The following is an 18240-nucleotide window of genomic DNA, read 5'->3' as shown; positions in this document are numbered from 1 at the left end:
CTTTGTAGTACTTGGTGCATTCTTTCATTTCCTTTGACAGTGTAATATATTTTTAATCTGAATTACAGACTGTACCATCATACCTGCTGGAGATGCCGGGGATTGGACCCGGGGCCTCATACATGCAAAGCACGCGCTCTACCACTGAGCTACATCCCCTGAAGGTTTTCAGATTTTTTGGACTTTTTTCTGAGATCCCAGAATAAAAGAAGTAACATGGGTAAAACATGTAATGTCAATGTTGTATGTGAGTTTAAAACCTGTAAATGCAACTGCGGTGGCTGGAAATCAAACCTGGGCAAAATGCTTGCGTTGCTATGCCGTCAATCATAGTGGATAAGTTGCACATTTGTTACCTTTCTGCTTACTTCTTGACAAATAAAGCATGCGACAGTATAAAATCACAGGAAGAAATTGACTGCGATGGCTGGGAATCGAACCCAGGTCAACTGCTTGGAAGGCAGCTATGCTCACCACTATACCACCATCGCTGGACAAAAAAGCATTCACTGCAATTCTCGCAACACATCTGGGCATTGAGACTGAAAATGAATGCTAAGAGATGCATTGGTGGAGACGGGTGGCTTCAAGTACCTATGAATTAATACAATATTGTTCATGAAGGAACATCTGCGATTTGGTATAACATGATTGTGTCATTGGTTTGCTACCACCGTTAAAATGTGCCTTTCGCGTGCCTACCTGCGCGAGGAGACCCCAATGGATTTCTAGTCCATCGCCTTAACCACTCGGCCACGACAACGCGAAATGTGATGTTATACCAATTTGCACGAATGTTCATAACCTTCTCAATTGGTTAGAAAACCCAGACAGGGGCAAAATGCAAATCGCAGTGCACTGCCTGTGTCTGCGGATCCTAGTGGAGGCCGCTTGATTGATTGATATGATCCCTTATTTGTAACATAACAGAGATCTAATGTTTTATCATACCTGGTTGGGCAAATAACTTAATAATAAAAGTTATTTAAGGAATTTTCTAGGAAAACATGATTACAATTTTGAAGCACGAAGTTTGGGGCTTCTGGGAAAATTTACTGTGATTTTTGCATTGTTGGCCATTAATGCAAGGAGGTCACGACAACCCACAACATTGCTAGACAAATTTGCTCAAATGATCGGATCCTTCTCAATTGCTGAGTAAAGCAGGACATGGTTAAGGTGTGCACAGAGATGTTAGACGCTTGATAAGTTAATATTGCACTTTGTTGCCATTATAATAGTTCTTGCATTCTTTCATTGCCTCTGTCAGTGTAATATCTTTCGCATCTCTATGACTGTACCATAATACCTGTTGGAGATGCTGGGGCTTGAACCCGGGGCCCACAATTCTTGGGGCATCCTTTTTGTTGCTAAAGCCTGACGATGGATAATGCAGTGCTTCCAGACAGCCGCAGGGGCAACTGCCTGCACCTGTTTTACGAGACCGCTGTGACGGCCAGTCATTGCTCTTGCCCCATCAGTGCATATCCCACAACACCGGCCCCAGTCAAGGCCATTAGCCTGGTAAAAGTTATTCAAGGCCTTGAAAAGTCCATCAGCTGTTGTACGGGCGGGTAGAGGAACGCAAAACAAAAGATCTTCCTGTACACTGAGCTCTTTGATAAACCGAACGTCCACCATCAATTGAGCACAGTGTGAGACGTCAGTGGACTCATCCAGCTGAATGGCGTGAAAGGGGCTTTCACGAACAGCGTCCAGGACCTGCTCTTCGACATCACAAGCCATGTCTGACATTCGTCGCTGGATGGTACTGTCAGAGATAGGGATCGCGTCAAGTTTAGCAGCAGCTGCTTCTCCCATCATCACTGTACACATATCTCTAGCTGCAGGGAGCAGCAATGTTTCCCCGATGTTATCGGGCTTGCCTGCCTTCGCTATACGTAGCGCGACACGATAAGATGCTTCTGTAGCCTTCATGTTAATAGTGCCAAACGACTGTATTATGCTTTTTTGTGACTGCAAATCATCACGCTTCCTCTCAAAAAACTCAACTGGTTTGTTCACTAAACTTGTGTGCTTAGTTTCAATGTGACGCCGAAGCAGGTGAAACCTAACTTTAAGTACTCAGGATCATATTTCCTACGTTTTTTGCTGGGTTAGGGTTAGGGACACCAGCACCACCACAACACCCACTCACTCTGCAGCCTCCTGAGGTAAACTGGGTGAGTTTTCTACCAAAGCAGTTCACCAGAGTCATCCAGCCAGCTGACCAGGAGTGGATCGCCCACATCTTATATGATAGTACTGGATGAAACAAAACCTGTCTCAGAACTGGTTTCATCCCCCCAGCCCCACCAAATCCATCTCACCTCCTGATCCACAATTATTTTCGCCAGCGGATGTTCCTGTGGGCTCCAATGCGGATGTGGGGTATCCCTCTGAAATGCACCCAGTGTAATAGGAAGATGCACCATTCTGGCATTTACACTAAAGTCAGGGAGGTAATTGACCTTGATTCAAAGTATTACCTGGTGGGTGGAGACTATCCAAGGTGCAGCAAATACATGATTCCCAGCTGTCCTCACAACCCATTTCGCACTGGACAGGAGCTGTGTTGCGATGTTGCGCCCAAGAACAGCTCAAGCTATTTACAGCAAGCCTTGCAGGTGATACACAGTGAGGAGTGGGCTAGGCGGACCATCGACTACCTCACTGATTGTGAGGTCCACAAAAAGTCCTGTGTCCTCACCCAGTCTGAAGCTGTGTATCAGCCGCCACCACCCTTCAGTCCCCTGCCCCTGGCCCAGTAGTTTGAGATTCATGCCAACGACATTCTCAGTCACCTTGACAAGTCGAAGGGTGTCATCACTTTAACGTTCTCGAATCTTGAAACTGGACTCTACCAAGAAGGTAAATGTAAACCTATGTAAACTTGATTTCATTCAGTTTGTTAGCATAGCTGATGATTTCTGAGACATCATCAGCTATAATAAATATAATTAAAGAACTGGTTCACTAATGCTTCCATCCTCACACAGCCAGACTCCTCCCGTCAGTTCGTTGTGGAAGTGGACACTTCAGATGTGGGGGTTGGCGCCATCCTGTCCCAGCGCAGCTCTACTGATGATAAGCTTCATCCACGTGCTTTCCTTTCACACCGCCTCCCACCAGCTGAAAGGAACGACGACGTGGGGAACCGGGAGCTACTCGCCGTCAAACTCGCCTTGGAGGAGTGGCGCCACTGGCTGGAGGGGGCTGTTCAGCCGTTCATCATTTGGACTGACCACAAGAACCTTGCATACGTGCAGCTGCCAGATGCCTCAACTCCCGTCAAGCCAGGTGGGCCTTATTTTTTGGACACTTTAACTTCTCTCTCACCTTTCGTCCAGGCTCGCGGAATGGCAAAGCTGACGCTCTGTCCAGGGTCTTCTCTAAGACGGAGGAGATTGGAGCGAGGCCTGAGACCATTCTCCCCTCGGACATCGTCCAGTCCTACGGAGGATCGAGGAAGAGGTCAAGACAGCTCTTCGCAGCCAGCCTGGTCCTGGTCACGGCCCCCCCGGTCGTCTGTTTGTGCCCGACTCATCCAAGATTGCTTGCCACCCAGGAGTGGCTCGGACTATGGCGTTACTACGTAGACGGTTTTGGTGGCTGGCCATGGGTAAGGAGACCCGGTGTTTTGTTTCAGCCTGTGCTGTTTGTGCGCAGATTAAGGGAACCAATCGCCCCGGTTCAGGATTGCTTCACCCTCTGCCTATTCCCCGGCGGCCCTGGTCTCACCTGGCTCAGCACGCGTGGTTATTCTGACGGTGGTGGACAGATTCAGTAAATTTGCACACTTCCTGCCCCTCCCTAAACTACCTACTGCAACCGAGACTGCGGCAATCCTGGTCAGGGAAGTTTTTAGAATCCATGGACATTGTGGTCCCCAATTCACCTTGGCTGTCTGGAAAGCTTTTTGTCTTGCCATGGGTGCTACTGTCAGCCTCACATCAGGATTCCACCCCCAATCTAGCGGCCAAGCTGAAAGGGCCAACCAGAAGATGGAGTCAACGCTTCGCTGTCTGGCCTCCTCTAATCCCGCCTCCTGGTCCTCTCAGTTGCCTTGGGTGGAATATGCTCACAACACACTCCCGACATCCGCCACTGGGATGTCCGCCTTTCAGTGTCTTTATGGCTACCAACCCCCCTTGTTCCCCTAACCTCCTGAGAGTGTCTGACCGGTATCTGCACCAAGCCAACCGTCACCGTTCCCCTGCACCCTCGTATTCTGTGGGGGACAAGGTCTGGCTGGCGACCCGGGATCTTCCACAGCGGACGGAGTCTAGGAAGCTGAACCCTAAGTACATCGGCCCATTCGTGGTGGAGAAGGTCATCAATCCTGCAGTGGTTTGGTTGAAACTACCTAAGTCCCTTAGAGTTCATCCTGTCTTTCATGTCTCCTGTCTCAAACCTGTCCTCCTCAGTCCCCTGCTACCCCCTCCTCCTCTTCCTCGGATGATCGGTGGTGGCCCGGTCTACACGGTGCGTCGGATCATGGACTCCCGTCGGCGTGGTCAGGATTTCCAGTATCTCGTGGACTGGGAGGACTATGGCCCTGAAGAGAGATGCTGGATACCCCAGTGTCAGGTCCTGGACCCCGACCTGCTGTATGAGTCTCCATCCTGGTGCTCTGGGTGGTCCGCCCGGAGGCGTCCGTCGGAGGGGGGGTACTGTCACAACCCCTCCTCTTTGAGTCTGTTTCCCTGTCTGACTTTCCTGAACTGTCAGACAGGGAACTGTTCCTGCTGCCTGGCAATGAGGGCAAGGTGGAAGAACCTGAATCAGCATTAATTACTCTCACCTGTGGCTCATCAGCAATCTGCACACCCGGTCCTGAACACACCATAAAAGCTGTGACCTGACATCCATTCCCTGCCGGATCGTTAGGCTTACCAGTATGTTTGCTCGCGTATCAGCTTTACCTTTTGATAGTTTGCTTTGCTACTGAGTTTGCTCTGTTTGTTCTGGACTAATTTCTTTTCCTTTGTCTGCAGTTTCACCCAGGAAAACCTCTCCACCTCTGCCAGACAACCTGACACTCCAACCTTGTCTTACCACCAGGATTCCTGTTTTCCAGCTCCTCCACTCCTACCCACTCACCTCCACCCTCCGCCCTCACCACCTGGACTCACCTTTTGACATTACCTGTGTAACCAATATTCCACTTACTTTTGTCTGCATTTGGGTTCTGGATCTAAGAGACTGTGACAGTATGGATATATTTAAACTAAAAGTATTTAGTTTTCTTTGTTTTCTCAGCTCTTACAGTGGTTAGATGCAGTGTGTTCAAGGCATGTTTGAAACTGCAAAGGAAAAATTAAGTCTTTGTGAACCATTAGTTAAAGAGAGCCAGACCATCTACACTATGATAATGATTATTTATGGTTCATAGTATACTGTGATTTATGTAAACAAACATTTGAATGCTGTGATTGCTGGCTGTCAGATGCATCAATGCATTAATATTCTGGACACAATCTAGATAATGGATAATCATGATCATCAAGGTAGCTCACCACTCACTAGGTAGAGTGTGTACCATTAAGGCTACCCTATCATCTTTTGTTGTCATTTGAGTGTACAACATGTGTAATTGATCTAGTGAACGATCAGTCCTTGCATCAGTAGCTTTTGCATGCATTTAAAAGACATTGATATATCCCACTTGGTTTGTTAGGTTTCAAGAGAGGAAAACTATCCAGAAGACATGACAGTGAAGATCACAAGAGGGGGAAAATGTCCAGTGTAATCTCCATACAGGACTCACACTGTTATAGCTCTGAGTCTTCAGTGGAGAGAAAGAACAAAACTGACTGAGTCAAACTCAGAATCAAATGAAAACCTTGTTTACAATTTGAATATGTGTGCATAACAGAACATTATCACGAAGATTTTATTTCACATTGACAATGTTTCACTAATGTTTAAAAGCTGTGTGAATCTTTAAGTCAAAGAGCATTAATAAACTATGAATCATTGTTTAGTAATGCTTATTCAGCACTCTTATGCATTTATCAAGTGTTAGGTAAAGGAACACGCTGACTTATTGTGACTTTAGCTTATTCGCCGTAACCCCCGGAGTTAGAAAAGTCGACACATACCCTTCTCATCTCTGTGCGTGTTATAACTGTCTGATGCCCCCAGCGCTATCTAGGCCTAGCACAGATCCTGGAGGTAACCGGTTCCAACTAGCCTACTGCTCCGAATAAGTGACAAAATAACGCCAACGTGTTCCTGTTTACATGTTGTGATTTGTATAGTCACAGGGTGTACAAATAACAAGATCACTATGTTTTTACTATCTAGTAATTGTTGACTCTATTACTCCAACTCTGAGCGAACTACAGGCGAACTCTCTGCTCCTCACCACAGGGCTTCAGGTGCTGCTAGCAAATCACTCCACCCAAGTAGCAGAAGTAGCAGTGCTTCGCCTTTCTGAGAATATAGTTCCCAGTTTGTATACGGTTAGAAGACGGCTGTGTCTCATATGACCTAGTTATGGTTTAGTAATGCTTATTAAGTATTGTTATAAATTAATTAAGTGTTAGTTAAGGTGCATATGTTCTCAACTTTACAATACGATACCATAGAGCATTAATACATGTTAAGTTATGGTTTAGTAATGTTTATTCAGTATTGTTATACATTAATCAAGTGTTAGTTAAGGTGCAAATGTTCTCAACTTTACAATAAGGATACCAAAGAGCATTAATACCTGTTAAGTTATGGTTTAGTAATGTTTAGTCAGTATTGTTATTAGTGCTGTCAAACGATTAAAATATTTAATCGCAATTAATCGCATTAATGTCGTAGTTAACTCGCAATTAATCACACATTTTTATCTATTCTAAATGTCCCTTGATTTCTTATATTTCCGATTATTTTTTTCTCATTTTAATGCTCTTATCAACATGGAAAAGTGGATCGGCTTGCTTTGTGCAAATGTTTTTTTATTGAAAACAACACTGGCATACTGTAGTGTTCAATTTCACACTAACATTCACACTTGGAGACAAATAATCTCTCACACAATGTAACACTGTCTATCAATAAAAAGGGTGAAAAAAATACTTTGTCACACAAAAAGCCCCTTCAACAGAACTTTCTGAGGGATCAAAACAGGGCGATACAAAATAAAATGCAAAAGTGCACATGTAAGGTAAACTAGGACTCAGCCTATAGTGCAGTTAAACCATGGCTTAATACTTTCTTTTTCTCAAGTTTGCTTTGAACATAGCAGTCAGGCTACTGCTCTTTATTCACCAGAGGCTCATCAACCCAGCCTCTTATTTCAGAAAGAATGAACAGTAACGGTTAGCAATAAAAGGTAAGCCTACTACTTCTTTGCTTTGAGCCAATTACTCAAACAGACAAGCCTGTTGACATTTTCAGACAACAGGGAAGCTCGCTTCTTTTGTACAACATGCCCAGACAGTGAAAACAACCTTACAGAAGGTACTGATGTGGCCAGTGCAGTACTTGCGTGCAAGGCGGGCCATTTTACTGTGTGCCCCTTCATGTGTGGACCATCATTCCTAGGGACAGTCATCCATGCCAGTAAGAGGCTCTGCCTTGTAGCGCTCCAGACATTGCTCAATACTGTCCTCTTCATCACACGAAGACTCGTGTACAAGCATGAGAGTTTGTTTCTTCGTAGGAGGCTCAGGCATGACTTAGTTATCCGGCTGTGCAAGCCTCTCCCTTACCATCTCCTGGAGCAAGGTGCGGATTGTACCCCACACCTCAGCCCTGTCAGGTTTGCTCAGACACTTGAGATCCTTAAACCTTGAAATTAAATGAAATGCAACTTTAATACAAGTACAGGTGCAAGTATAACAAAATTGCGACAATACCACTATCTCTACAGTGCTAAATTCAAAAATACAAAGTAAAGAAGCAAGCAACCTAACAAAACAAACACACTGAGAGAAACACAATGCTGATAATGAGGATAAGTGTAAGAATGAAGCATGGCAATCTGACCTTGGGTCAAGTGCTGTCGCAACTTTCAGCCATGTGATGTTGTTCTTCTCCTTCTTCTCCTGCGACCCTCCATGTCTGTTGCGAAGGTTCCCTTGACTTGATCATATAAGCTGGGTCGTCCTCAGTGACCTCCATCACTCGCGACAGATGACACAACGCTGGCAGCACCGCTGAGCAAGACACAAACTTCTCTCCTCCCAGAAGTTCAGACACATACCTGCAATAATATAGAGAAGCACTTTAGTGGGGAACTAGTTAGGCCTACTGTAATTCACACAGAGTTCTCTCACTCACTCACTCACTCACTGACTCACTCACACACTCACTCCAATCTTTCTCACATACATAGCCTACCCGCATGCACACACACACAATCATTAACATTACTGTTCTGACACAGACCTACTTTGATTATTAAACAAACAGTTTTCAATTACCTGCAGTACTCCAGCACAGCCTCGAGCTTCTTCAGTTTCTCCAGCTCAGTAGCTGTTGGCATGGCGACGTTGGTTGTGGGCAGGGCCAGTGCATCTCTCAGAGGTTCAGCATTCCGCTGAACACGCTTGATCATTTCCAGGGTACTATTCCATCTGGTTGACACTTCCTGTGCAAGTGACTCTTTTTTATGATGATGTGCGACTTGTTGCTGCTCGAGCTCCGCTTGGTTTGCTGGGCTGTGCTTAAAATGTCCCACACTTTTCTGCATTTTGCCAATGCGCTGTCAAACGGTTTCCACTGTGGATCAAAGTAATGGGCCGTGACCCCGAGGTAGTTGTGATTACTGAGGGACGTCCAGTAATCACCAGTGAGACTGCTTTTGTCTTCTCCAGCGCCTGCTGTACCTTAGCCTTCTCCGTTTTGTGCAATTTCTGTACGTGGCTTGTAATGGTGGCTCTCGAAGGCAATTCGTAGGTCCAATTGTTGGATGCGATGCGAATGATATCAGCTAGACCCTCGTCCTCCACAACGTTAACAGGCCTACATGCAGTAGCCACCCATTTAGCTATGGCTGCAGTAAGTTTGTTCTTAGTTGTGATATCCATGTGCTTTTGTCTGAAGTCATCCATTGTCGCCTTTGACGAGGGGGCGGAGAATTCGCATCAGATGTGTGCTTGGCCATCAAGTGGTATTTCAGACTGGACGTGCTGCGATGATAGCTCAGTTCACGACAAAACACACAGATCACTTTGGTCTTGTCAATGGAACCATTTGGCAACTTTTTAAAAGTAAACTTTCCATTCAGAATCTTACTGGCATCCATTTCGGCGTCTCGCACTCGCCATCCACTCAAAACGTAACGTTAGCCTACTACTCTTTGGCCGACTCGCAAGCCCAAACAAGTGTGCGCGGCATGCTTGTTGTTATGTTTCTGGTCTAGCTAGATCCGGTGTGGTGTTGTAGTTTTTCTAACGTTACTAGTTGTTGCAACAGCATGTGAAAAAAACTACTAAGTTTGCTAGGCCAAAAAGAAGGTTAATCTCGCGATAAAAAAATTGACGCCGTTAAAATGGGTTTGCGTTAACGACGTTAACTGGGCTGATGCCAGGCGACGGGTCAGCTGGGTTGGGGTCCGCCAAACAGGCAACGGGAACAGAGGTCGAGAGGGGTGCCGACAGGGCACGAGGGGCAGGAGTGGGTCTAACCGAAAACAAAGGCAAGGTCTCTGGGGGACAGGACAAGGGCAAAGTCACTGGGGCAGTCTCAAGGGCTGTCTCAGGGACAGTGTCAGGGGCGCCGGGGACCGGCAAAGTCACTGGGGAGGTCTCAGGGGCGCCGGAGACCGGCAAAGTCACTGGGGAGGTCTCTGGGGCGCCGGACACTGGCAAAGCCTCAGGGGCAGTCTCAAGGGCGGTCTCAGGGACAGTGTCAGGGGCGCCGGGGACCAGCAAAGTCACTGGGGAGGTCTCAGGGGCGCCGGAGACCGGCAAAGTCACTGGGGAGGTCTCTGGGGCGCCGGAGACTGGCAAAGCCTCAGGGGCAGTCACTGGGGAGGTCTCTGGGGCGCCGGAGACAGAAAAAGCCTCAGGGGCAGTCTCTGGGGCGCCGGAGACCGGTATAGTCACTGGCTTGCCCGTAAGCAAACTCTCTGGGAGAGCGGTCGACGTGGACTCTGGGAGGTCAGTTGACATAGACTCTGGGAGGTGAGTCGTCGAAGACTCTGGGAGGTCAGTCGTCGAAGACTCTGGAGGACTGGAAGACTCTAGAGCGGTCATCAAAGATTCTGGATGACTGGAAGACTCTAGAAGAGCGGTCATCAGAGACTCTGAACAACTGGAAGACTCTTGAAGAGCTGTCATCGGAGACTCTGGGCGGCTGCATGTCAGCGGAGATTCTGGAAGGCTGCACGTCAGCGGCGGTTCTGGGTGGCTGCACGTCAGCTGAGGATCAGGGAGGCTGCTAGCCAGCCGAGGTTCAGGAGGGCTGCTAACTAGCCAGGGATCTAAGAGGCTACTAGCCAGCCGGGGTTCGGAGAGACTGCTAGAAAGCTCGGGGACTCTAGAAAGCTCGGGGACACTAGAAAGCTCGGGGTAACTAGAGAGCCTCGGGGAAACTAGAGAGCTCGGGGACACCGGGCAGGCTAGGACACTGGGCAGTGCTGGGACACTAGGCAGTGCTGGGACACTGGGCAGTGCAGGAACACTGGTCAACTCCGAAACACTGGTCAGCTCTGGAACAGGTTCGCTGGACAGCATGGGCTCTGGGCCACTGGACGGCGAGAACTCTGGGCTGAAGAGAGGGTGAAGCAGGGCATGGCGTCGGGAGCCAGGTTGTCTTCTTCCCCGTTTACGGCCCCCACGGTTCCCAGGGAATATGGCTAGGCGAGTCCCTTCAAAGGTCTGCTTGTTCTTGAGGGTGCCTGCAGGGCAGGTTGCCGTTGAGCCGATTGAAAGGTGTTCAGGAGAGCTGCAAGAAGGTGAACTGGATCCTTGTCTTCCAGCTTGAAAGCTGGCGGCTTTGGCCTCCTCCGTTTGTCTAGCACACCTAGCCATATACTGGAAGATGGTCAAAAAAGTCTCCTCCAGGTGGAGCACCGACAGGATTTGGAGTAGGCTGGGTAACGGACATGAAACCTGTAGCCAAACGGCACACAGGTGGATGGGCAGGAGTGGAAACAAATCTTTTCACCCAGTCAGGAATTGAGTGACTTAGCCAGGGTTTTTCTGACACCATATTACGAGCCAATGACAAAATAGCCTCCTTCTGGTACTCACTGTCAGCTTCCTTCCGCATGGTTTTAAGCTCAATAAGGTCACAAATTAGCTTGTAGAGTTCCTCCGACATGGCATGTGCAGGATCCATAGTCCAGGTAGCTTGAGCAGCAAACAGAAGGAAAACAAAAAACTGGGAACCCACCGGGAAAAAGGAAGCCTCTCTGCTGGGTCCAGTTGGTCAGATCATTCTGTTATGTTGCAGGGAATAATTGGACCCAATTGCAGAGAGCAGGCAGGCAGGCAGAAGAAAGTTAGAGTTGAGGATTTATTAGACCAAAGTACAAAAATGAACAAAGGGAGTCCTGCGACTGCAGCAGGAAAAAAAACAAAAGGGGATATACAAAAAACAGAAAATATAAGAAGCACAGAAAACTGACTAGCTGACACGGAGAAACACGACAGGAACCAACACTAACACACACAATGATCTGACACCAGACAGGGAAAAGACAAAGACTAAATACATAGGGTAACGAGGTGACAAGAGGCAGGTGACACAAGGGCTGGGAAACAGGTGGAAAACATCAGGCAATCACAAGAGCGGGACAACACAGGGAGTAAAACTAGACAAGACAAGACAGAGAACAGACTATCAAAATAAAACAGGAAACAGAACATAAAACAAGACAAGACCGAAAATCACACAAACAGAAGGAAACAAGACATGACAGAAAACCAGGCTACCAAAATGACAGGAAAACAGACTACATAAGACAAGACAAAACACCAAAACCATAACAACTGGAGCTGATGCCAGCTAAACCAATGCAGATCAGGACTGGCCTAGAGCTCAGCACTGGCCTGGGGATGCTGTCTTCCCTGCTTTGTCGGACCTTGCCTACTGCCAGCAGGGTCAACACTCAGCTCCAGCGTCTCACTCTCAGGGCTGGTCCCCTTACCTACCATCACCAGCTCCAGCGTCTCACTCTCAGGGCTGGTCCCCTTACCTACCATCACCAGCTCCAGCGTCTCACTCTCAGGGCTGGTCCCCTTACCTACCATCACCAGCTCCAGCGTCTCACTCTCAGGGCTGGTCCCCTTACCTACCATCACCAGCTCCAGCGTCTCACTCTCAGGGCTGGTCCCCTTACCTGCCATCACCATCACCAGCTCCAGCGTCACACTCTCAGGGCTGGAACACTTACCAGTTGCCACCAGTACCAACGTCTCACTCCCAGGGTGGCCATCCTGATCAACAGCCACCAGCTCCAACACCTCAACCTCAGGACGGGCTTCCTTACCAGCCAGCCCCAACACCACTAGCTTCTCTCAGTCAGTTCCGAGAATAGAAATTGCGAAAGGCAACCCTGGTGGATAAGGAGCGAGAGATGAGAGGTGACCCCCCCCCCAAGAAGCGACAAACCAAAGAAAGCTACCACTATCAGTGTAAAATATGTGGTCAGTCAAAGAGCAAACTTACTGGCCATACACAGTTACGGGGGAAATGGTACTGTCCTGCATCTGGACCAACACAGTCTCACTCCCTACTCGTCAAATGTCTGAAGCATGGTCAAGGACCCCTGACGTTAAGTTTTAACGAAACAGGGGCACCTGTTGCGTTATTTTTCGACAAGGGGGTCCGTCAGATAGACATTCATGTTAATCCCTCACTGTCTGATATAGACGAAAGAAAAAACACTCCCCCCTTAACTCGAAATCTGTGACAGTTTTATTATTGGTATTTTTAGCCCAATAACAGCTGTTTTAATCAACATTTATTCACAAGATCTTATCATGGTTTATATGTATTTCTTTTAATGTTATTATTTCGGTCTATTTTGGCCAGGGAAGCTGGGTTGCTTTTTTGTTTATTGATATTTTTAAAACTATAACGTTACATCTATCAACATTTATTTAGATGTTATCATGGTATTTATTTCTTTATTTTAATAATATTATTTCTGTCTTATTACCGGTGAAATATTACAGTATGCTGTAATACAGAACATTACGATATGATCCGAGCTAGACGCATTCAAAGCCGATATCCCACAATGCAATGCGGGCATTCATTCACAGAATCGGACAGCGATCAGCGGGTCTTTAACGACAATATTGCTTCAATGTACATATATATAATCAGTGGTCACCAGCAACAACAACGTTGCTCAGCTTTGTTCCAGTAAGTTATGCATTGTAATAACGTTTAAAAATCCGCGGAATACTCCGGAAGTGACGTAGTACGTTCCGCTCGGCGGATAAGAAGATAAAAAATACATAATATTCAGAATATTGATGTTTTTGTCTAATGTTGTATTTGAGGATTTAAACAACAAAGTTAACAATAATAATAAAATATAGTTTAATGTATTTGTCTCATGTATTGTTTGCTCGGTCGGCCAGCGAGCGGCGGCAATCTGAAATGGAATGAGGCCCATTCACAGCAGACAGCAGAAACATAGGAGTCGAAAATGTCCTCCCACCCACCCCGGAAGAACTACAAGTGCACAAGCTTTGTAACAGCTTCTGTGGCGCGTCTCTTATGGGAGTTGTAGTTTTAAAGTACATTGGTATATTTCTCATAATTAGAAGCTGGCAGTGTAGAATTTTGGATACACCCTGGGATTTTTTGGGGATGGGGAACACACTGGTGTCATCAGATTTTAAAAATGGAATCGTTAAATAGGTGAAAATAGCTTATTACCATATTTGACAGTGCTTACAGTGGGTAAACTTTGGTGACCCAATGGTACTGGTACATGACAGCTGAGGCCCAGAGCTTTCTATAACAGCTGGTCCTATGTGTGTGTAGCACCTTCTGTTGCTAAATGACAAGCCTTCAAACATGTACTGGGTTCAAGTTTCAGAAGTAGTATAGACATGGCAGTAATGCGCGTGCACGTGTGTGTAGTGGTACGCGCATGTCTTTCTAGTGTTTTGATTGGTCGAACCTCCGTGCACGTCTTCCGTGCACGCTGACGTAATGACGTCATCGCGTCCTTACGTTCGCGGCGCGGTCGTGTCTCTAGCGGCCGATTCTGGGAGCGCACCTCGCGGGGCGTAATGACGTCGCGTACGTTGTGTGAGTCATCATCATTTACATTTGTAAAAACATCTGATAGACCAATGGCTAGCTGTTAAGAGGGGGCTTGCTATTGGTGACTTGTAAATACGCCCTACAGGGTGTGGTTTGTGGTGTTTAAAAACCCTTGTTTCAAGGCGGGTCTGATCACTTTTTTATCCTCCGTTTTTAGCTAGTCTGCTAGCTAGCTTTGCTACCACGTTTTTTTCCCCTCAACAAAGCCCCTTTGGAGATTTTGCTTTTTCTTACCGTCTGAAAGAAAAAGAGACGGCATTTTTCCAGCAATGTCTTTCTACGCATTTGGACAACAATCCGGATCATCTGGTGTTGAAGAAGGTGAGACAGCTAGAACAGATCCCACTGCATTTGGTTTGAGCCATGTCCATCGAAAAGAGTCATTGCGTTGCGGTGAGACTAATACTGGAGCAACATTCGGTTTGAGCAAGGCCCCCAGAAAAAAGAGATTTCGACCCGACATCTTTTCTACAAGCATGACTGACACGTGTACAGCTGATCTAGAATATTCTGGTGTCAATGGTTACTGTTATTCAATTAGCTACAGTTCCGGATATGTGACATTAGCCATCTATACTAGTGTTGTCGTCGATTTATCTAGCAAAGCTAAAACAGCCTGTACAATGTCTGTAAAAGACTGGAGTCTTTTTCGTGAGGTTGTCTGTCCTGATCTTGACAATCCTGGCTTTCCGGAGCTAGTGTATGTGTCTCAATGGGACAACAGCAATGGGAACGGTATCTATCGTGTGGAAGCAGACCGTTTCACCAGACCAGCAGAGGATTTTATTTTCCTTAGCGTATGCACCGAAAGGGCAAAGTTAGTTGCAGACAGAGGTCGTGAAGATTGGAAGTTAAAGCCGTATCCAGTGTCTAACGAGGAATACGAGAAATGGTTTAAAAACGGCTTCTACATACAATGGTGTGACTGGGAGATAATGAAGACACAGTTTGATACCATCGACTATGTTATCAGAAGAGACAAAATAAGGAATTCTTATGAGAACATAAGAAAAAGATTGATATTTGAGGACGATGCCCAACAGTCTCTGACCCTCCCCAGGACCCTCTATAGACCTAAAATCGTCACACACAAAGACTAACAAAACGGTGGGTCTAATTTGTATGTGCTATTTATTTGCCAAAATAGTTAAAATGCTTTTTTTTATTTTTTTGATACTGTGGTTGTAATGTGTGATTTTTTTCTTCCAGAGCCAATGGATTGGTGTGATATGTCCCCTGGAACGCCATCTGGCAGTCCCGGGTTATTTGCACCTCTGACGATAACAGGCTCACCCCATTCCCTTTCATCATCATCATCATCATCATCATCATCCCCCACTCTAAATCCGGAACACTTCCTATCAGCACCCCCTATGACACCTCCTCTGCCACCGTCTCTATTGATCTGCACCCCGCCCCCTCAAACATATGCTGTATTACAACAGGATGCTGTTGATTGTTCGGACACAGTGGCGCCTGACCAGACGGATGGGGCGGTGTCGTCTTTGTTTATAGACAGTGTTAAAACAGCGTCGCTACATCTTCTTCACATTGTTCTTTACAAGTATTTGGAGGAGCGGTGTTATGGCTGTCAAATAAATCATCCAAGCCAGAAACAGCATGATTGTTTAGAGGGACTACCAGAGCACTTCTATGTGGTCCACTTTGATCAGCTCATGAAAAGACTGTTGACTGATAAATTCATTGGTGTTGTACAGCGTTTTCTGTCCTTTAAACATCTCAAGGCTGACGAGGGACGAATCCTTGGAGTAACAGAAACCGTTTTGTACGAGTTGAAATCGGCTGAAGATGTCACGACTAAAATCAAGGCTATGTATGACGCTTTTGTAGGTGACGATGCAGTTAAAATAGCCGAAATTAGAGAGATTGGGGACTATTGGAGTAATTTATATGCTAGAAAAAACTAACAGGGTGAAAATATGGGGAATTGTTTATGCCTGTTGTATAACCATATCAGCGTGCGATATCACATATCGCATGTATCTGGTATACTAGATCAGGCTGTTGCTAATAATGTGAATGATGTTACAAAATACCAATGTAAGAGTGTTAATGTAGATCATACAGCTGTTTGTAGGTTAGAAAAATTGATGGTGATTGTAAGAAACCAACATAGCACCCCTCCTTGGGAGGATCTGTTGCAGATGTTATTATCCATGTTAATGACACGAGAGAGTGTAGTGGAAACTTTTTGTGATGTCATAGCTAACATCACACACAATTTTAAGATGTTGAAAGTTTATCACCTAATGGCTATGTATACAATGCTTGTAGATACAGTGAGTTTGTATGTGAAAGAAAAACCCTATAACGACGTCTTACAGGATTTGCAAAAACTACATATATTCATAATCAGTAAAAGCAATGTATCCGAATTAGTAAAGATGCTATCTGTGCTAGAAGGTGTTTCACTGTCTTCATGACTGCTGTGTGTGTGTGTTTTTGTAAAAATAAAAAGGAAGACATAACGCTGTTGTGGTCACATGTTTTTAAATGAATCATGGAGAAGGTTATGCAAAAAATATACTACGACCCATCCCACCCAGGGGGGTTAGGAGGTATACACAAGCTTCGTGATTCCGTCAAAGCATGTACGGGCTTGTCCCCATCGATCCCCGCGGTTAAAAAGTTTCTGTTGAGGCAAGATCCCTACACTCTACACGCCCCTGTCTTGAAACATTTCCCCAGAAATAGAGTGATTGTTAATGGTATCGACAAACAATTTCAGGCTGATTTGGTCGATATGACGGAATATTCTATGGAAAACGATAACGTGCAATATTTATTGACATGCATTGATGTGTTTTCTAAATATGCCTGGGTAATAGGTCTTAAAAACAAAACGGGTCCCGTTGTCACAAGTGCCTTTAAAGAAATACTGGAACAAGGACGCACACCTCTGAAACTTCAAACAGACGCCGGAAAAGAATTTTATAATAAGGTTTTTCAAAAATTGATGACTCTACATAAAATTCACCATTTTTCCACATCGAACGAAACAAAAGCAAGTGTTGTTGAGCGTTTCAATCGGACTTTCAAAACCAGGATGTGGAGATATTTAACGGCTGTTAATTCGCGTCGATATATTGATGTGCTACAAGATATGGTTACCGCTTACAACTCTGCATACCATAGTTCAATAAAAATGGCACCGTCCTCTGTGTGTAAAGACAATGAGAAAACAGTCTTTAACACTCTGTACAAACTGAAACCCCAAGGAATGGTGATGTTTAAATTTCAGACGGGGGACACCGTTAGGATATCAAAGCACAGAGGATTGTTTCGTAAAGGTTACGAACAAACTTTTACAGACGAGTTTTTTACAATATCAAAACGTATAGGCAGGACTCCTCCTGTTTATATACTAAAAGACAATAGTGGGGAGACATTGACAGGGACCTTTTACGAAGCAGAGTTACAGGCTGTGATTGTAGACAAAAACAAAGTGTTCAAAATTGAGAAAGTACTGGCTAGAAAGAAAACAGGTCGTAAAAATCTAGTGTTTGTGAAATGGCTAGGATGGCCAGAGAAATTCAATTCATGGATTTCTGAAAAAGACATAGTTGATGTGCGATAAAAGAGAGGGGCAGACTCTTAAACTAGTCATTGTGACTTGTTAGTGAAAGGGGATCGGAGCTATGAATAAGAACGGATTTTTTGTTACGCTGCCTAGTAATGCCTCGCCAATAGTTTATCCTAATAATAAGATTTGGCAGTACAGAACAAAATTGGCAAAACCGCTCATATTACAGCAGCCCTATGAGGTAGGTCTCATAGAGATTCAATACCCTAGGATATGGAATAGTTTTAGCACAGATGATGCTGAGGTTGAATTCTTTGACACGAAAACAAAACAGACATGCCGAATAGAACTAGCGGTCGGTTGTTATAATACGATCGACAGAATTGTTAAAGAATATAATATGAAATGTGCGTCTAACCCAATCCTAGTACCCATAACTATGAGTCACAACAATATCACTA

The 18240-nt window shown here is 45.6% G+C and overlaps 1 long non-coding RNA gene and 2 other non-coding genes across 3 annotated transcripts in view; 1 reads left to right on the top strand and 2 right to left on the bottom strand.

Annotated features, from left to right (window-relative positions):
* LOC118495589 overlaps positions 1-16371 on the top strand; it is an 18562-nt gene extending 2191 nt beyond the window's left edge. Inside the window, exons 2-3 of the long non-coding RNA XR_004898060.1 lie at positions 11373-11375; positions 16099-16371. This is a non-coding gene — a long non-coding RNA (uncharacterized LOC118495589). The remainder of the gene's footprint in view (positions 1-11372; positions 11376-16098) is intronic.
* Positions 88-159, bottom strand: trnaa-ugc. The gene has a single exon. It is a non-coding gene; the product is annotated as a tRNA-Ala (tRNA).
* Positions 420-491, bottom strand: trnag-ucc. The gene has a single exon. It is a non-coding gene; the product is annotated as a tRNA-Gly (tRNA).
* Positions 16372-18240: the final 1869 nt, after the last annotated feature.

Source organism: Sander lucioperca, chromosome 8, assembly GCF_008315115.2.
Source record: "Sander lucioperca isolate FBNREF2018 chromosome 8, SLUC_FBN_1.2, whole genome shotgun sequence".
Lineage (NCBI taxonomy): Eukaryota > Metazoa > Chordata > Actinopteri > Perciformes > Percidae > Sander > Sander lucioperca.
This window is presented reverse-complemented; position numbering and strand designations above follow the sequence as displayed.